A 21,273-nucleotide genomic window follows, 5' to 3' on the forward strand; every position below is an offset into this window, starting at 1 on the left:
GTGTTCAGGTTTCTGTACCTTCTCCCCGATGGTAGAGGTTGTAGAAAAACATTGCCAGGGTGGGATGGATCTTTGAGAATGCTGGCGGCCTTTCCTTGACAGCGGGCCTGGTAGATGGATTCTGTAGATGGGAGGTTGACCTTTGTGATTGTCTGGGCCAAGTTCCCCACTCTCTGTAACCGTCTCCGATCTTGAATGGTACAGTTGCCGTACCAGGGAGTGATACATCCAGACAGAACACTCTCGATGGCGCAGCTATAAAAGTTGAAAAGGGTATTCACCATCATGGCAAATTTCCTCAGCTGCCTGAGGAAGGAGAGACGTTGTTGGGCCTTTGTAACCAGGGTGTCCACATGGCAACTCCAAGAAAGTTTGTTGTAAATGACCACTCCCAAGAGCTTGACACTCTCCGCTCATTACACCTCTGTGCTGTTAATGTGTCGGGGGGGCACGAATAACATCCCGCTAAAGTCAATAAAGAGTTCCTTGGTTTTGCCAGCATTGAGAGCTCGGTTGTTCTCAGTGCACCATTTTTCCAGGTCTTCCACCTCCCATCTGTAGTCTGTTTTGTCACCATCGAGATTCGACCGACTATGGTAGTGTCATCAGTGAACTTGTAAATGGCATTAGTCTGGTATTTGGCGACGCAGTCATGGGTATACAGTGAGTACAGTAGGGGCCTGAGTACGCACGCCCGGGGGGGGTGGGGGTCCAGTGTTGAGTGTCAGTGAGGAAGAAATATTGACCCCAATCTTCACTGATTGTGGCCTGTGGGTCAGGAAACTGAGGATCCAGTTGCAGAGAGTGGGGCTTAGTTCGAGATCACTAAGTTTCGTAATCAGTCTCAAGGGGATAATAGTGTTGAAGGCTGAACTGTTACCTTGGGTCCTCAAAGCTACAATTGCTCGTGTGAAGGCTACACAAAGCGAATGTTTTCCAAGCTTTTTATCTCCGGTCAGCCATGTTCTGCTGCTAATGCCGTGGGTAAGCACTGGCCAGGTTATGTTGCTAACACCTGGTTTTCCTTTTGCTCCTAATATACTGCCCCAAACTTGGTCCTTTTTTCTAAAAACTATAACTTTTTTCTCATGGATACCGTGGCCTTGGCTTTTGTTTTCCAGAGGGATTATAAACAGGCCGAGGTTCCAAACCGACTGGGGGCTTGGTACGGAGATTGAAGGGTATTGAGAGGCCGTTTTGCTCGTACATAAAGAGGTGAGTCTTTAGGCCAAAGCTTTTTATGATTTTTGTAAAAGAACTAACCTGTATAAGTCGTGAGGGCTTGGTCAGCTCTCCAGCTGAGCAGTTCATTTCAGAACTTGATTTCGGAGTTCAGCAGTGGGCTGTGTGGAAACAGGCTACTAGATTCTCTCTCCTTCTGCCCTTCTAACTTACACCTGTAAGCCTTAGTTTCATTTTTAAGGGGTTTGTTTACTGGGACTGTTATGTATATTCTGAACAACGTAATTAACATTGAACATAGAACATTGTTGTGATTCTGTTTGCCGAGCTGGGAGTTTTTGTTGCAAACGTTTCGTCCCCTGTCTAGGTGACATCCTCAGTGCTTGGGAGCCTCCTGTGAAGTGCTTCTGTGCTGATTCCTCCAGCATTTATAGCGGTTTGAATCTGCCGCTTCCAGTTGTCGGTTGCTGTCCGCTGCAGTGGCCGGTATATAGGGTCTAGGTCGATGTGTCTGTTGATAGAATTTATGAATGAGTGCCATGCCTCTAGGAATTCCCTGGCTGTTCTCTGTTTGGCTTGTCCTATAATAGTGTTGTCCCAGTCGAATTCATGTTGTTTGTCATCTGAGTGTGTGGCTCCTAAGGATAGCTGGTCGTGTCGTTTCGTGGCTAGTTGGTGTTCACGACCAGCTATCCTTAGTAGCCACACACTCAGATGACAAACAACATGAATTCGACTGGGACGACACTATTATAGGACAAGCCAAACATAGAACAGCCAGGGAATTCCTGGAGGCATGGCCCTCATCCACAGAGATTCTATCAACAGACACATCGACCTAGACCCTATATACCGACCACTGCAGCGGCCAGCAACTGACAACCAGAAGCGGCAGATTCAAACCACTATAAATGCCGGAGGAATCAGCACAGAAGCGCTTCAAATGGGGGCTCCCGAGCACTGAGGATGTCACCTAGAAAGGGGACGAAACGTTTGCAACAAAAACTCCCAGCTCGGCGAACAGAACCACAACAACGAGCACCCGAGCTACAAATCTTCTCCCAAACTTTGAACATAGAACATTACAGCGCAGTACAGGCCCTTCAGCCCTCGATGTTGCGCCAATCTGTCATACCAATCTGAAGCCCATCTAACCTACACTATTCCATGTACGTCCATATGCCTGTCCAATGATGACTTAAATGTACTTAAAGTTGGCGAATCAACTACCGTTGCAGGCAAAGCATTCCATACCCTTACTACTCTCTGAGTAAAGAAACTCCCTCTGACATCTGTCTTATACCTAACTCCCCTCACTTTAAAGTTGTGTCCCCTCGTGTTTGCCGTCCCCATACTTGGAAAAAGGCTCTCCCTGTCCACCCTATCTAACCCTCTCATTATCTTGTATGTCTCTATTAAATCACCTCTCAACCTCCTCTCTAATGAAAACAGCCTCAATCCCTCAGCCTTTCCTCGTAAGGCCTTCAAAGTCTTGTTTGGGATAGTCTGAGTTCTGTGGGTGTCCTCTATTCTGTTCTTTGTGTTTCATTGTGTAGTTTTGTGAATACATTTATTTGTCTGTTTTAAAACCTGGTAGTCGACCCTGCTAACTGATTCCAGGTAATATTCACTGTACACTTCCCGAAACAAATTGCAAAGTTGCGGTCAGGGCTGCCTGCTTAAGAATGTTTTGAGTGGTCTGGCCAAGTCTCTAACAATAATTTGAAAGATGCATTTAGATTTTCCTTTATTATATTTGCCAGTGTCTTTTCTCACGTCCTGTCTTGTTGTTTGGGTCCAGATTGGGTGACAAGGTTCCTTACCCTGAAGGGAGTTAGTGAATTTGTTGAGTTTTTAATCACAAGTCCAACTTTGATGGTCTCTTTGTCCCAGCATCGGTCTCACAAGTGACCAGATTGGTCCAGCTCCATTCCACAACTTGCTGTTTTATTTTTGTGGTCTCGTTTTCATTGCCTTCTCTCTGTTTTATATTTGTTTTTCGAGGGATGGAAATGGAAGACTTCCATGTGGGAACATCTAACGCAACATCACGCCAACAACCTGAAAGAGATATTCAGTGTATCAGAACCTGAACGTAATTAAATTTTCAGCATGACAAAAAAAATGTGCATTCCCTGTGATGGGAAAGAAGGCATGTCCTCTGTGTGTAGACGCGACTTCAGTTGATCATCTGGTTTATAAGAACAAGTGGATTTGCAGTCGGGCAACTGAAACCAATCATCACGTCAGTACCTCGCAGATAAAATTATTGTAACCTGCAATCATTGGGTATTTAACAATGGAAAATAAAAGCTCTGTTCACAGAGCGGAGGAAACGTACACGTGTTGTACGTGTGGACAGTGTTTCACCAGATCATCCGACCTTTCAAGGCACAAGTGCCGTCACGCCGAGGAGAATATATTGAAATGTGGGGGACACGGCAAAGCAGTCCGATCCCCATCTGAGCTGGAGTCTCCCCGACATGGTCAGACAGAAGACAAACTGTTCAGCTGCTCAGAGTGTGGCAAGGGGTTTACTCAGTCATCTGACCTGCTGAAACACCAGCGGGTTCACACCGGGGAGAGACCATTCATCTGCTCCAAGTGCGGCAAGTCATTCACCGATTCCTCCAACTTGCTGAAACACCGACGCGTGCACAGCGACGAGAGACCTTTCAAATGCCCAGAGTGCATGAAGTGCTACAAAAGTTCCCGAGAACTGATGTCCCATCAGCGGGTTCACACGGACGAGAAACCGTTCAAGTGCTCTCACTGTGGGACTGGGTTCAGGTGGTCCTCTCACCTCATCGTACACCAGCGCGTACACACTCAGGAGAGGCCCTTTACCTGTCCTGAATGCGGGAAGGGATTCACTCAGTCATCAAACCTACTGACCCATCAGCAAGTTCATACTGGGGAGAGACCGTTCACCTGTTCGGAGTGTGCGAAGGGATTCACTCACTCAACTGCTTTGCTGAGACACCGCCAAGTTCACCAGTAATGACAGTGATTGGATTTTCTGTCATCATACACAAAACTGAAGCATGTTCACTGGGGCCTGTTTGTTCATCAGCTCCAGCCCAGTGTTGATTTTTCGGGGTAGAAGTCAAATAAGTCAGTGCTCCATTCCTCCAAGTTAAGATTTACCCAGTTACCAAAGTACTTCTGTCACGTTCAGTATTGGATGAACACAAATACCCTCCAATTGAAATGGGGATGACCAAAGTCACTGGCTTGAGTCGCCATTACAAATTCTGTTCTGTAAATACTGAGCGTCTGCCTCTCCCCAGGAACCTATTTTGAATACGTCTGTTCACAACCTCCGTGTCATCGAGTCCTATAGCAGGGACGGGCCCTTTCAGCTCAAACTAGTCCACGCTGACCAAAATGTACATCTACACCAATCCCATTTCCCTGCACTTGGCCCATATCCTTCTAATCCTTCCTATCCATGTACTTGTCCAAATGCCTTTTAAATGTTGTTAATGTACCCGCCTCAACCACTTCCGCTGGCAGCTCATTCCATATGCGTCCCACCCTCTCCATATAAAAACAAGTTGCCCCCTCAGGTTCCCTTTTATTCTTTCCCCTCTAATCTTAAACTGATGCCCCTCTACTCCTCGATTTCCCCAAAACTGAGCACAGTCACCCCATCCATGCCTCTCATGATCTTTTACACTTCTGTAAGATCCCTCCTCATTTTCCTACACTCTCTAAAGAAAGAAGTCCTCGCTTGTCCAACCTCTCCCTATAACTCAGACCATTGAGTCCAGGCAACATCCTTGTAAATTTCTTCTGCACTCTTCCCAGTTTAATAACATCCTTCCTACAGCAAGGTGACCAAAACTGAACACAGAACTCCAAGTGCGGCCTCACCAACATCCTGTACAACTGCAACTTAACTTCCCAACTTCTATAATCGACGTCCTGACTGATGAAGGCCAGTGTACCAAAAGTCTCCCTTACTTCCCTGTCTTATCTGTGATTCCACTTTTACAGAGCTATGCACCCGAACTCCAACCTCCCTCTGTTCCCTACCTTCCTTAAGGCCCCACCGTTCACCATCAATCTCCTAGCTTGATTTTGACTTTGCAAAATGCAAGACCTCACATTTATCCATATTCAACTCCCATTTGCCGTTTCCCAGCCCACTTCCCCAGCTGATCAAGGTCCTGCGGTAATTTCTGAGAACCTTCCTCACTGTCCACAATCCTGCCTATTTTAGTGTCATCTACACACTTACTGGATTGTACCTTGTACATTCTCATCCGAGTCATTGATATAGAAAGCAAACCACAGTGGACCCAGCACTGACCCCTGAGGAACACTCACCTTTTTTGAGTTGTGACAATAATACCACATCTGCACTAATTGTGGATATTTCAACACATCTCTCCCCTGTTTTCCCCCTCCCTCCACGCACCCTGCTCCAGTTCATCTGTTGCTGAAACTCAACTAAAATTTGGTTACCTTTTGACTTGATGTTTCCAACGCAGCCTGAGCGAGTCTCTCTCATTCATCAGAAAAAAAAAGCTATGTTGCTCCTGGTCTTTCTAAGCTCTCAACCCTATGCTCGCTGATTCCTGGCCAAGTGTGTTTCATATGAAATTGCTCCATGTGTACATTTCCCATCATCTGCAATTGCAACCTCCGAATCTGTGTCACAATTTATTTATAATGCTACCTGCACAAACTGAGAGATATCTGTACTTTCGTTTTGGTCTCTCGATGTTTCACTCCCTCTTAACCCCCCAAAGTGATTCCCAATCCATGATCAGGTTTGAAAGGATGGATAGGGAGATGCTGCAAAGCTGAACGCTGCAATTTGAAACCGGGTGACCCTGGCTCTGTATGGTCATAAATCAAATCATTGAATATAACTGGTTGATAAAGGTATTGAAAAATCCCTTTATTTGCAGAGGGACGAATTACAAAAGAAAATAGAAATTAGAATCCTGGAAGTGTGGAAACAGGCCCTTCGGCCCAACAAGTTCACACCGACCCTCCGAAGAGTAACCCGTACAAAACCATTCCCCTACATGATGTTTACCCCCTGACTAATGCACCTAACTTATATATCCCTGAACACTATGGGCAGCTTAGCACAGGCAATCCAACCTAATGTGCACGTCTTTGGATTGCGGGAAGAAACTGGAGGAAACCCGCACAGACACGGGAGAACGTGCAAACTCCACACACAGAGTTGCCCTGAAGTGGGAATCGCACCCAGGCCCCTGGGCGCTGTGAGACGGCAGTGCTAACCACTGAACCACCACGCTGCTCCAATAGTTAAAGTCGTTAACCTGACTCTCTTTCTAATTCACTGAATCATCTTCTGCTGAAATGACGCATTCAGTTCTGAGCACCACACTTGGAGAAAACATGACCAGGCCTTTGGAGATGGTGCAGAAAATGTTTGCTGGAATAGTATCAGTCAGCTGTAAAGTGTAAAATGTTCACAGTTCCAACAATACTCAAGAAACTGGCACCATCCAGGATTTCCAGCAGCTGCAATATGCACTTGCTTCATGACCAGCGGGCAGCGTGTACTGTCTAAGATGCAGTGCACCGTCTCACTAAGGCTCCTTCAACAGCACGTTCCAAACCCACTACAACTGAGAAGTTAGTGGGATTACCACCATGTTACAAATTAGTTTTACTATCATTAATTGCAATCCCCCTCAAAACCATCCTGAATTGAAACTTTATCACCATTACCCCTTTGTCACTGGATCAGAATCCCAGAGCTACCTTCCAGACAGCACTGTGGGCGTTATTTCAGCAACTAGACTGTAGCAGTACAAAGAAGCAGTACACCAGCTCCTTCGCTGCTGGTCTGGGCAACAGAGACCACATCCCATGAATATATTAGAAGTAAGGTAGGTTCTGGTTTGTGGACACCTAGCAGAAGCTAGGATACTTGACTTGGAGCTGAGAAAATGAACCTGTGGTTTTAGTCAGATGAAGATTTGTTTCCAGGATATTTCATCTTCAGCGAGAGACAGAAGCTGTTAACATCGAGGCAACATTCATAAAGCACAGCTTTCAGGGAGTGGACAAATGTTGCAGGGTAAAAAAATGTGGAGATTATTTTACTCAGCAAGTACTGAGGAGCCAGAATGGGCTGGATGGCACCTGGAATGAGATTCAGCAGTTGTTCTTAGAAGAGGTTTGGAATCTAACTTTTTTTAAGGAAAGGTTTTGGGGAGTGGGGTCTATGAGCAACGGGCAGAGGAGTGGGAATAGATTTGCCGTGTTTTTCAACTGCGAGATGACCGCTCCGGTGCACTGAATTGCCGCTCGCCCCTGAGCCGTCTGCTGTAACCCGTGTTTAGTTAACGCAAGTTTGCTGGACCGTGATTGACGAGTTGGGGACACCGTTTCTAAAGCGTGTGTTGGCTGCAGTTCGGTTGCATCGGCAACAGTTGAAGCCCTGTTTCTACAGTGCGATTTATCTACAACGCAGGGTTGCACAAGGATGCAACCGTCGTGTAATAAAACAACTATCTGTACTATGCAGGAAACTCATCCAGGGCAGCCGGTAGGGATGCTCGTATTTCCCTCCACACCCCTGGCTGATTGATGGTGGCACATAACCAATATTGCTAAGGGGGGGTGGTGGGGTTGGTTCTCCAACCAATAGGGATGACCAAAGGGCAGGGTTAATCTATATGCGCATGACTATGCTCCTGGGTAGCAGCAGTGCTGCTACCAATGGGGTCTGGGCAAGTGAGTGATGCGAAGGGGATTGTAAAAGGGGGGAAACGGTGGGGAGAGGGGGAGGCAGACATAGGGGTGTGGGCTGGAGCTGGGCTCTGCGTAACAGCTGCCAAAGGAGAGAATCTCTATCCTGGACTGAGGGCTATAACTTCGTTTTTCAGCACGTCGCAAGTGGAGGACTTGCATTCGCGAACCAAAACCAATCATCACGTTGAGGTCCGACGGTGTTCCTCGATTCATCAGAACCTGGACATTCGGGACGTTGGAGGGTAAGCAGTGAGCTCCAGCATCTTTGTTGCTGTAAAAGAAAGATCTTTCTGTCTTCTCCCCTGTAGATTAGATTAGATTCGACTTACAGTGTGGAAACAGGCCCTTCGGCCCAACAAGTCCACACCGACCCGCCGAAGCGAAACCCACCCATACCCCTACATTACCCCTTACCTAACACTACGGGCAATTTAGCATGGCCAATTCACCTGACCCGCACATCTTTGGACTGTGGGAGGAAACCGGAGCACCCGGAGGAAACCCACGCAGACACGGGGAGAACGTGCAAACTCCACACAGTCAGTCGCCTGAGTCGGGAATTGAACCCGGGTCTCTGGCGCTGTGAGGCAGCAGTGCTAACCACTGTGCCACCGTGCCGCCCACTATTCCTTGGATAATTCTCGTGAGCCTCCTTTGGGACGGCTCTAGGGCTGGTAAATCCTTTGAGGTAAGGAACCCAAAATTGCTCTGAATATTCTAAATGTGTCTGACCAGAGCCTGGTAAAGCCTCCGAAATACATCCTGCTTTTGTATTGTAGTCGACTGCAAATAAATGCTAACGTTTATTCGCCTTCCCAACAACCTACTAGTTTACCGCCCGAGAATCCTGGGCTGGCTCTCCCAAGCTCCTTTGCAGTTCAGATTTCTGAATTTTATTCCTGTTTAGAAAGTAGCCTGTGCCTCTCTTTATCCGACCGATGCACATGACCTCTCATTTTCCCCTGTTGTGTTCCACCTGCCCATCATCTTTGCCCATTCTCCGAACCTGTCGAAATCCATCTGCAGCCTCCCTGCCTCCTCAGTCGAGTCATAGAGATGTACAGCATGGAAACAGACCCTTCGGCCCAACCCGTCCATGCCGACCAGATATCCCAACCCAATCTAGTCCCACCTGCCAGCACCCGGCCCATATCCCTCCAATCCCTTCCTATTCATATACCCATTCGGATGCCTCTTAAATGTTGCAATTGTACCAGCCTCCACCACATCCTCTGGCAGCTCATTCCATACACGTACCACCCTCTGGGTGAAAAAGTTGCCCTTTAGGTCTCTTTTATATTTTTCCCCTCTCCCCCTAAACCTGTGCCCTCTAGTTCTGGACTCCCCAACCCCAGGGAAAAGACTTTGCCCATTTACCCTGTCCAGACCCCTCATGATTTTATAAACCTCTATAAGGTCACCCCCCAGCCTCTGACGCTCCAGGGAAAACAGCCCCAGCCTGTTCAGCCTCTCCGTATAGCTCAAATCCTACAGCCCTGGCAACATCCTTGTCAATCTTTTCTGAACCCTTTCAAGTTTCACAACATCTTTCCAATAGGAAGGAGACCAGCATTGCACACAATAATCTAGCAGAGATCGTATGGCTTCATGAATGGAAATTACACCGGAATGATTTATTACAATTTGAAGAAGTAACAATCAGAGTAGATAAATGTGCACCAGTAATCGTAATATAATTGGATTTCTAGAAGTTATTCGCTAAGTTATTACACATTAGGCTATTCAACAAGACAAGAGCCCGTGTAACATATCAGCATGGATAAAGGAGCGACTAACTGACAGAACAGAGTCGGGATATCGTGGCCATTTTCAGGATGGCAGCCTGTAACTAGTGGATTACCACAGGAATCTGTACTGACCACAGTAATTTACAATCGCTATGAATAACTTGGATGAGGGAAGTAATTGTACCAAAGTCCAGTTTGTGGATGAGACAGAATAGATGGGATGCATGTACAGTCGGTTCTGCTGTAACGTGTATATCTTCAACGCGAATTGGCTTTAATGTGATTGAAGAATTTGGATTATTTTTTGTAGAATGTGAACGTTCCTTACCTGTCCTGGCCATAAGGCGACTCTTGCCCCGTTAGTTTAAATCAGAACAGAACTGTCACGCTGTATCAGAACCGACGGTACTGAGGTTGACAGAGCTTGCAGAGATGTGGACAGCTAAGGTTATCGGCAAGAAAATGGCAGATACAATATGCTGTGGGAAAATGTGAGGTGATGCACCTTGTCGGGGAAGCAGAGGAACTGAATGCCAATCAGAGAAAGGCTGCAGAGTAGAAAGATTTCAGAGTCCTACATAAACCACAGAAGGTGAGCATCCATGTGCCGGTGATAGGGAGGGCAAACGCAATGCAATGAAGTACAAAAGTCAGGACGCCTTGTTATTTTAATATGAGGAGAGACTGAATAGTTCGGGCCTGTACTCTGTGGAGTTCAGAATAAGAGATGACTTGACTGAAACATGAAATTTTCTTGGGTGCGTGACAAGTTGGTTGTAAAAAGGTTTGTTTCCCTTGCTGGAGGATCTGGGATGAGAGGGCATGTCTGAGCATTTTACAGTTAAGACAGAGATGAAGACAAATTTCTTTTCTCTGGGCATTGTGAATCTGTAGAATCATTTACCCACAAAGGGCTGTTGAAGCTTCCTCATTGAGTATATTCAAAGTTAAAAATCACACAACACCAGGTTATAGTCCAACTGGTTTAATTGGAAGCACACTAGCTTTCGGAGCGACGCTCCTTCATCAGGTGATTGTGGAGGGCACGATCGTAACACAGAATTTATAGCAAAAAATTACAGTGTGATGTAACTGAAATTATATATTGAAAAAATTGATTGCCTGTTAAGCCTTTCATCTGTTAGAATACAGTGATAGTTTCACTTCTTTCATGTGTAAATCACAAAGCCCTTTTTAAAGTTGCATTCCCAGGTTAGCTGCTAACAATGGTGATAGCTAGACAATATGTTGAAGGTGTTGGCCCCCTGTGTGCTCTGTCTATGACCTGATGTTTAGACTGATTCTAATCTAATAAGTGAGATAACAGAGTGTTACATAAATTCATGCAGTTTTTGAGCAACGTGCAATGTAACTCTGCAATACAAATTCACCCCACAAAATACATGTGTGCATGTGGGTCTTTGTCTGTCTGTGTGTGTGTCTGTCTGGGGTGGGGGTTGTGAGTGTGAGAAAGTGTGTGTGTGTGTGTGTGTGTGTGTGTGTGTGTGTGTGTGTGTGTGTGTGTGTGTGTGTAGTGAGTGCAGAGTGTCTTAAGTCTGTGAGGGGGTGCATGTGTGTGTGTGTGGGAGTGTATGTGTCTTTATGGGTGTGTGTGGGTGTCTGTGTGCGCGTCTGTGTGTATGTGAAAGTGTGTGTGTGTAGGAATATCTGCGTGTGGTGCAAGGGTGGTCACCTGTAATGTGACATGAACCCAAGTTCCCGGTTGAGGCCCTCCCTGTGGGTACCGAACTTAGCTATCAGCCTCTGCTCGGCCACTTTCCTCTGCTGCCTGTCCCGAAGCCCACCTTGGAGGATGGTCACCCAAAGGTCCGAGGCTGAATGTCGTGGACCACTGAAGTGTTCCCCAAAGGGGAACTACATTCATGTAGAACTCTGAGCTCAAAAACTGCATGAATTTATGTAAAACTCCGCGATCTCACTTTTTAGATTAGAATCAATCTAAACATCAGGTCATAGACAGAGAACACAGGGGGCTAACACCTTCAACATATTGTCTAGCTATCACCCATTGTTAACAGCTAACCCGAGAATGCAACTTTTTAAAAAAAAGGGTTTTGTGATTTACACATGAAAGAATGCAGTGATAGTCTCACTTCTAACAGATGAGGGGTGTAACAGACTATCAATTTTTCAATGTATAACTTCAGTTACATCACACTGCAAATGTTTGCTATAAATTCTGTTACGATCGAGCCCTCCACAATCACCTGATGAAGGAGCATCGCTCCAAACACTAGTGCTTCCAAATAAACCTGTTGGACTATAACCTGGTGTTGTGTGATTTTTAACTTTGTACACCCCGGTCCAACACCAGCATCTCCAAATCGTGAGAATATTCAAGGCTGAGAGGGATTTTTAATCGGTAAAGGTAATCCGAGATTATGGCTGAAAGGCAGCAGAGTGATGTAGAGGATTCTCCAATCAGCCGTGACTTCACTGAATAACGAAGCAGAGCTCAAAAGCAAATTCACTGCCCAGCTAGTAAACTTATTGAAGTGATTTTAACAACAAAGTATCTCAAACAAGAGAAGTAGACCGTGCACTGCACTCCAGCTGTGGTCTCCCTACTGCCTCATTAGCTTCAGCAGGCAGCCCAGGTTCGATTCCAGCCTCCGGGTGCTCCGGCTTCCTCCCACAGTCCAAAGTTGTGCAGGTCAGAGCAAATTGGCCATGTTAAATTGCCCCATAGTGTTAGGTACATTAATGAGAGGGAAATGGGTCTGGGTGGGCTACTCTTCGGAGGGTCGGTGTGGACTGGTTGGGCTGAAGGGCCTGTTTCAACACTGTAGGGAATCTAATCTAATCTGAAAAAAAATCTGTTTCTATGCCCCATTCCCTTTGAAATAAAAGCAAACTTTGCATTTGTCTTCCGTTATCTGCTAAATGTTCGCTTTTTGTGATTTATACCTGACAATCCTAAATCCCTTGGTGATGCAGCTTTCTGGAGGATTTCCCCATTTGAAGGGTTTCCAGCTCCTTTATTCATCCTGCAGAAGTGTATTCTATTCCTTCTGCCTGGTTGTTACCCACTCACTTTTTAACCTGTCGATAGCCTGGTGTAGACTGTTTGTTTTGAGACAAAAACAAAATTGCAGATGCTGGAATCCAGACTGGCAGGAGGCTGGAAGAACACAGCAAGCCAGGCAGTGTCAGGAGGTGGAGAAGTCGACGGTTCGGGTGTAACCTTTCTTGTCCTGTGTTCAAAGTTTGTGGGTGCTCGTTGTTGTGGTTCTGTTCGCTGAGCTGGGAGTTTTTGTTGCAAACGTTTCGTCCCCTTTCTAGGTGACATCTTCAGTGCTTTGGAGCCTCCTGTGAAGCGCTTCTGTGCTGATTCCTCCGGCATTTATACTGGTTTGAATCTGCTGCTTCCGGTTGTCAGTTGCTGTCCGTTGCAGTGGCCGGTATATAGGGTCTAGGTCGATGTGTCTGTTGATAGAATTTGTGGATGAGTGCCATGCCTCTAGGAATTCCCTGGGTGTTCTCTGTTTGGCCTGCCCTATAATAGTGGTGTTGTCCCAATCGAATTCATGTTGTTTGTCATCTGAGTGTATGGCTACTAAGGATAGCTGGTCGTGTCGTTTCGTGGCTAGTTGGTGTTCATGGATGCGGGTTGTTAGCTGTCTTCCTGTTTGTCCTATGTAGTGTTTTGTGCAGTCCTTGCATGGGATTTTGTACACTACATTGGTTTTGCTCATGCTGGATATCAGGTCCTTTGTCCTGGTGAGTTGTGGTCTGAGAGTGGCTGTTGGTTTGTGTGCTGTTATGAGTCCTAGTGGTCGCAGCAGTCTGGCTCTTGTCCTGTGTTCTTCCTGCCTAGTTTCAGGAGACTCTTTGTCAACCTTATCACTTGCTTGTCCATTGGTGTCTGTGTCATCCCATAAAAGAGGTTGCAAGGAATTCATTTTCGTCACTTAAATCATGAATCTAAGTAGCGATGGCCTCCGCATTGTGGCGGTCCACGTTGCACGTTGCCATCCTGCAAATGCCATCCATCCCCCATAGCTCTGTCTACTATTTCTTAGCCAACTGTGTCCATGATAATATACTACCACCAACACCATGCATCCTTTCTAACTGAATAGCCATGTGCAGCTTGTTATGGAGCATTTAAAAAAAAAATCCAAACGTACTTCCACTTTGCCTATTTTGGTCATTACCACCTCGGAGAATTCTTGTCCATTTGGTCAACATGATTTTCCCCTCGAGAAGCCGGGCTGACTTGACCTGATTGTTATGTGTGATTGAATAACAGAAACATGATCTGGAGGAGCAGCTGCGTTGGACTGGGCTGGACAAAGTTTAGAAAAAAAATCACACAACACCAGGTTATTGTCCAACAGGTTTATGTGGTGCCTCTAAATAGACCTGCTGGGCTAATGACCTGCTGTGTGATTTTTCTTTAACCTTTGAATGAGAGAAGTTGATCCCTGTGTGAAATAGCAACTGGCTAAACGCTAAGTAAAATCCTTCCATGCACCCAAGGAGCGACACATTCCATTTCCCGAGGGAGCGGAGTGAATCCTGCTGGGATTTGATGGCGACGGGAGATTTGCTGTCTCCAAATTGCCGTCAGGATGTTCAGTCAGAGAGCATGACCCCTGCCCACTCTCCCAGCAATGATACAGCTAACAATGGGGGCTTGGCTGATTGACAGCAGCTCTGGGCCAATCGGTGAAGGGGCGTGGGGTTGGTTGTCCAATCAGTCGGAGCAATTGCAGGGCTGGGGGCTGATGGAAAGTCACATGGTCACACTCCTGTGCAGGTGCAGTGGAGCTGAGAGGTGTAGGCGAGTGCAGAGGGGGGAGACTGTGTGAATGAAATGTTTCCTGGATATTGGATGGAGGCTGCGGATTCACGTTAAACTCTCATTTGCAGCAAATGGGGAAAATACCTGCCGGCATCAGGGGCGGCTGTTTGCAAGTCAGAAGGGGATGCATGTGCACAGAGCAAACTCAAACCATGATAAGTGTGAGACTCCCTTCCAATTGCTCTCTTGCATTGACGGTGCTGGATTTAATTTTGTAAACTATTTTTTTGCAGTATACTGAACGAGGCCGATCTGACTGTCATCGTTCACCTCATGAAGGGCTTATGCCCGAAATGTCGATTCTCCCGCTCTGCGGATGCTGCTTGACCCGCTGTGCTTTTTCAGCGCCACACTCTCGACTATCAAACGGTCTTTGACCAGGGAAGAAAGAGAGACTTTCCCGTGGGAACCCATTTCAGGTATGGTTGTGAGTGGAAAAGCAGCAAGGTCTGCCAAGTCCAAGTTAGACCACACTTGGATTAAGTGTCCAGTTCTGGGACCACACCAGAGGGCAGATTCACCAGAGTGATCCCTTCATTGGCGGGATTGTTATGAGACAAGGCTGCCGCAATGAGTTATAGTCATTGCAACATAGAAACTTGCTAATTGGCCCATGTGCCCATCAGCGCTCAATATTCCATTAGTTTTGAAATAGTTATGGAGAAGCTTTGTATAAAATGTAAAGTTCACAATTGGAATAAGGCAAATTTTGATGGTAGAAGGCTGGACTTCCAAACCTTGACTGGGGTAGACTGTTCGTGGGACAGCTGGCAAGTGGGAGGCTTTCAGAAGTTAGATGCTAAGTTCAGAGGCATTATGTAGCTGTTCGAGTGGAGGGTAAGGTTGGGAAGAGTCGAGAACAATGGATGAATAAAGATATTGAGGATCTGGTCAAACAGAAAAAAAGAGGCATATGATAGGTAAAGGCAGCTGGGATCAAGGGAATCTCTTGAAGCATGTAGGAGCATTCTTAAGAGGACAATCAGGAGGGCTAAGTCGGGATTATTAGACAGTCATCGCACATAACATTAAGGATAATCCAAAGAGGTTCTACAATGGTACGTTAAGACCAAAAGAGCAACTGGGAGAGAACAGGGCCTCTTAAAGTTCAATGCGGTTGTTTTTGTGTGGGAGATGGGACGGATGCTAAATGAATATTTTGCATCAGCTTTTACTGTGGAGAAAGATATGGAGGCTAGGGAAATTGGAGAAATAAACGTTGATGTTTTGAAAGCAGTCCACATTACAGTGGAGGAGGTCTTAAACTATCTGGATAAAACTGGTCCAAAACTGATTCAAGTTCTAAATTGGGGCAAGGTGAGTTTTGATGGGACTAGACTGGGGCTTGCGGGGTTAATTGGAGTAGTTTTTTTCTCGCAGGCAACGTGAGTTCCAGCGTGTAGGAGGCCTTTAAAAGGGTGATAGCTGGATAGAACAATCCAGCGCAGAACAGACCCTTCAGCCCACGATGTTGCACCAACCTGTGAACTAATCTAAGTGCATCCCCCTACACTATCCCATCATCGTCCTTGTGCTTATCCAAGGATTGTTTAAAGCTCCCTAACGTGACTGAGTTAACTACAGTGGGAGGCAGGGCATTCCACATCCTTACCACTCTGAGTAAAGAACCTGCCTCTGACATCTGTCTTAAATCTATTCCTCCTCAATTTATAGTTATGCCCCCTCGTACAGGCTGATGTCATCATCCTAGGGAAAAGACTGTCACTGTCTAATTCTCTGGTCATCTTGTATGCCTCTATCAAATCCCCTTTTAGCCTTTTTCTCTCCAATGAGAACAAACCCAAGTCCCTCAGCCTTTCCTCATAAGACCTTCACTCCAGACCAGGCAACATCCTGGTAACTCTCCTCTGCACCTTTTCCAATGGTTCCATATCATTCCACATAGTTCAAGTTCTACGTGTTCCTGTGTACGTGAATGGCAAGGTTGGCAGAAATAGGGAACTGGATGACCCGAGATACTGAAACTTTGACCAGAATAAAGGAGGATGTGTATCTCAGGTGCAGGTAGCTGCGTTCAAGGGAATCGCTGGAAGCATGCAGGGGATACAGGAGTTTACTGAAGAAAGAAATCAGGAGGGTGAAAAGGGGGCATGAGATAACCTTAGCTGAGAAGATTAGGGCGGATCCAAAGAGATTCTTTAAGCATATTTAAAGGAAAAACAATAGAGAGAGAGTAGGACCCCTCAAGAACCAAAGTGGACATGTATGTGCAGAACCACAGGAGATGGGCGAGGTCCTCAGCAAATATTTCTCCTCTGTGTTTACCGTGGAGAAGGACAGGAAGACTTGGGAACACTGGGAAGTTAGTGGTAATATCTTGGGGACGGTGTGTTTCACAGTAGAGGAGGTTTTGGACACATTCGAGTATATGAAGGTGGATAAATCTCCGTCTCCTAATCAAATATATCCAAGAATACTACACGAGGCTAGAGAAGAATTTGTAGGGGCCCCAGCTGATCCTTTTGCATCATCGTTCGCCACAGATGGGGTTGTGCCCTTATTCAAGAAGGGCTGGAAAATATAGAGCAGTAATTGTTGTGGTTCTGTTCGCCGAGCTGGGAGTTTTTCTTGCAAACGTTTCGTCCCCTTTCTAGGTGACATCTTCAGTGCTCGGGAGCCTCCTGTGAAGCGCTTTTGTGCTGATTCCTCCGGCATTTATAGTGGTTTGAATCTGCCGCTTCCGGTTGTCAGTTGCTGTCCGCTGCAGTGGCCGGTATATAGGGTCTAGGTCAATGTGTCTGTTGATAGAATTTGTGGATGAGTGCCATGCTTCTAGGAATTCCCTGGCTGATCTCTGTTTGGCCTGCCCTATAATAGTAGTGTTGTCCCAATCGAATTCATGTTGTTTGTCATCTGAGTGTATGGCTACTAGGGACAGCTGGTCGTGTCATTTCGTGGCTAGTCAATGTTCGTGGATGCGGGTTGTTAGCTGTCTTCCTGTTTGTCCTATGTAGTGTTTTGTGCAGTCCTTGCATGGTATTTTGTACACTACGTTGGTGTACATGAGCAAAACCAATGTAGTGTACAAAATCCCATGCAAGGACTGCACAAAACACTACATAGGACAAACAGGAAGACAGCTAACAACCCGCATCCACGAACATTGACTAGCCACGAAACGACATGACCAGCTATCCCGAGTAGCCATACACTCAGATGACAAACAACATGAATTAGATTGGGACAACACCACTATTATAGGGCAGGCCAAACAGAGAACAGCCAGGGAATTCCTAGAAGCATGGCACTCATCCACAAATTCAATCAACAGACACATCGACCTAGACCCTATATACCGGCCACTGCAGCGGACAGCAACTGACAACTGGAAGCGGCAGATTCAAACCGCTATAAATGCCGGAGGAATCAGCACAGAAGCGCTTCACAGGAGGCTCCCAAGCACTGAAGATGTCACCTAGACAGGGGGCGAAACGTTTGCAACAAGAACTCCCAGCTCGGCGAACAGAACCACAACAACGAGCACCCGAGCTACAAACCTTCTCACAGACTTTGAATAGAGCAGTAAGCCTAACATCTGTGATAAGTAAGTTATTGCTTCAGAATCTTCTTGCGTAAGACATACGTGCATTTGGAAAGACAGGGTTTGATTAGAAATAGTCAGCATGGCTTTAGACGTGGGAGATCATGCCTCACAAATTTGTTAAAGTTCTTTGAAAGGAGCAGGAAGGTTGGCGAGGGCAGGTTGGTAAATGTCGTCGATATGGATTTCAGAAAGGCCTTTGATAAAGTTCCACACGGTAGGCTGCTCTGGAAGGTTAGATCACATGGAATCCCAGAGGAGCTGGCAAATTGGATACACAATTGGCTTGATGGAAGGAAGCAGAGGGCAATGGTGGAAGGATGTTTGTCGGACTGGAGGCCTGGGACTAGTGGAGTACCTCAGGAGTCAGTGCGGGGCCCATTGCTGTTTGTTGTCTATATCAGCGATTTGGATGAGAATGTGGAAGGCATGATTAGTAAGTCTGGAGAGTGTGGTGCTGTAAGAGCACAGCAGGTCAGGCAGCATCTGATGAGCCAGAGAATCGACGTTTTGGGGGTAAGCCCTTCATAAGGTTCGTAAATTTGCAGATGACACTAAAGTAAATGGTATCATGAGGTAAGTTATCAGAATTTGCAGCAGGACCCTGATCAGCTGGGGAAGTGGGACGAGAAATGGCAAATGGAGTTTAATATAGATAAGTCTAGGTGTTGTATTTTGGAAAGTCAAATCAAGGAGGAGTTTTATGGTGAACAGTGGGGTCTTAAGGAGTGTAGTGGAACAGAGGGACCTTGCAGTTCAGGTTCACGGTTCTCTGAAAGTGGAGTCCCAGGTAGACAGGGCAGTGAAGGTGGCTTTTGGCACACTGGCCTTCATCAGTCAGGTCATTGGGTATAGAAGTTGGGAAGTTATGATGCAGTTGTACAGAACGTTGGTGAGGCCACACTTGTGCTCAGTTTTGGTGACTTTGCGAAAGGAAGGATGCTGTTAAGCTGGAACAAGTTACAAGGATGTTGCCTGGACTCGATGGCCTGTCAGTTACAGAAGTGTATGAGACATGAGAGGCATGGTTAGGGTGAATGCACTCAATTTTTTTCCCAGGGTTGGGGAATCGAGGACTAGAGGGGCATCAGTTTAAGGTTAGAGGGGAAAGATTAAAAGGGAACACAAGAGGCAACCTTTTTACACAGAGAGGGTTACGCAGATGGAACGAGCTGCAGTGGAAGGAGTTTGAGGCAGGTCCATTAAAAGCATTTAAAAGGCATTTGGGTAAATACATGGATAGGAAAGGATTAGAAGGATATGGGCCAAGTGCAGGGAAATGGGGTTAGCGTGGATTGACCTTTTAGTCAGCATGGACCAGTTTGGGCCAGAGGGCCTGTCTCTATGCTGCGGAACTCTATGACTGTTTGATATAAAGGTGGATAAATGTCCACAATGTGGTGAAGTGTATCCCAGGAAACTGGGAAGCGAGGGTATCAGTTGCAGGGCCTCTGGCAGAGATATTTGTCTCGTCAGTTGTCACCGGGTGAGGTGATGGAGGACTGGCGGGTGGCTATTGCATCCTTTTTTTGAGAGAGGTTGTAAGGAGAAGCCTGGAAACTATCGACTGGTGAGTGTGACGTCAGTCCTGGGTAAGTTAATTAGGTTAGATTAGATTACTTAGTGTGGAAACAGGCCCTTGGGCCCAACAAGTCCACACCGACCCGCCGAAGCGCAACCCACCTATATCCCTACATTTACCCCTTACCTAACACTACGGGAAATTTAGCATTGCCAATTCACCTGACCCGCACATCTTTGGACTGTGGGAGGAAACCGGAGCACCCGGAGGAAACCCACGCAGACATGGGGAGAACATACAAACTCCACACAGTCAGTCGCCTGAGTCAGGAACTGAACCCGGGTCTCGGGTGCTGTGAGACAGCAGTGCTAACCACTGTGCCACCGTGCCAGTTGATGGAGGGGATTCTGAGATGAAGAATTTTCATGCATTTAGAGAGGCAAGGACTGATCAGCATGACTTTATGCATGGGAAATCATGTCTTATGACGATACCATGGCTTTAAGAGGTGTGTTTTGTCATTTTTTTTGAATGAAGAGAGATTGAAATAGCAATACAGAGCAGTCTGCTCCAAAGCCCATAAAAGTAAACAGCTTTGTGAGTCCAAGGAATGTTTTTCCTTTTGAAAGAAAACACACTATTCCTTCACTAGCCACAGTGGCTCCGTGATTAGCACTGTGCTGCCTCAGTGCCAGGGACCTGGGTTCAGTTCTAACCTCTGGTGACTGCTATGTGGAATTCGCACATTCTCCCAGTGTTTGAGTTCACTCTGGGTGCTCTGGTTTCCTCCCATAGTCCAAAGGTACGCAGTTTAGGTGGATTGGTCTTGATAAATTTTTCCTAGTATCCCAAGGATGTGTAGTTGAAAAGTGTGGTGCTGGAAAAGCAAATCCGAGGAGCAGGGGAATCGACATTTCGGCCTTCGGCCCTTCATCAGGAATGAGGTGGAAATGGCGATTCCTGATGAAGGGCTTTTGCCCGAAACATCGATTCTCCTGCTCCTCGGATGCTGCCTGACCTGCTGCGCTTTTCCAGCACCACACTTTTCGACTCTGATCTCTAGCATCTGCAGTCCTCACTTTCTCCAAGGATGTGTAGCCTAGGTGGGTTACTCCTGAGAAATACAGGATTAACAGGGATAGGCTTGTGGGACAAGTCTGGGTGGGATGCTCTTCGGAGGTTCGGTATGGATTCGATGGGCGGAATGGCCTGCGTTCAGAATGTAGGGATTCCATGACAATTAAAATACAAGCACAATAAAAATAAAATATTTGGCTTAACTGTAACTATCAACATATTTAACAATTATGTATTAACTACTACTAATTAACGTCTCCAAAATAGTAACATCCCATAAGTGCATCCTTGGAAAAAGCAAATTCAGTAAAGTAGCTAGTCTTACATGTAATTCTAGCAGCAGGAAGAGAACCTCTGCTTTTAGCTGCAACTGAGAGAGAGGAATAAGAGCTTCCACAACAAGACCCTAACAACTGCTACTGAAGGCTAAATCTAAAAAAGAACGAGTTATGTGGGAGCCTGACCCCACCCTTTCAGGCTGCATCTATTGTTCCAAGGTGAAAACGAAAAAGGCCTCACGAGCTGTTTAAATATTGGCTTTGGAGCAGACTGCTGGTCACCTGTAACACAACGTCTTTTTTTTAATAATAAAAAAGGACAAAACCAC

At 46.3% G+C, this 21,273-nt stretch overlaps 1 long non-coding RNA gene across 2 annotated transcripts in view; it reads left to right on the forward strand.

Annotated features, from left to right (window-relative positions):
* Positions 1 to 21,273, forward strand: part of LOC132828734 (uncharacterized) — a 64,681-nt gene that overhangs the window by 17,475 nt on the left and 25,933 nt on the right. The window contains exons 2-5 of one of the 2 annotated variants that reach the window (XR_009646148.1): positions 1,122 to 1,215; positions 3,187 to 7,351; positions 8,064 to 8,171; positions 14,739 to 14,924. This is a non-coding gene — a long non-coding RNA (uncharacterized LOC132828734). The remainder of the gene's footprint in view (positions 1 to 1,121; positions 1,216 to 3,186; positions 7,352 to 8,063; positions 8,172 to 14,738; positions 14,925 to 21,273) is intronic. The other variant, XR_009646147.1, reaches the window with a different exon arrangement.

Source organism: Hemiscyllium ocellatum, chromosome 27 (assembly GCF_020745735.1).
Source record: "Hemiscyllium ocellatum isolate sHemOce1 chromosome 27, sHemOce1.pat.X.cur, whole genome shotgun sequence".
Lineage (NCBI taxonomy): Eukaryota > Metazoa > Chordata > Chondrichthyes > Orectolobiformes > Hemiscylliidae > Hemiscyllium > Hemiscyllium ocellatum.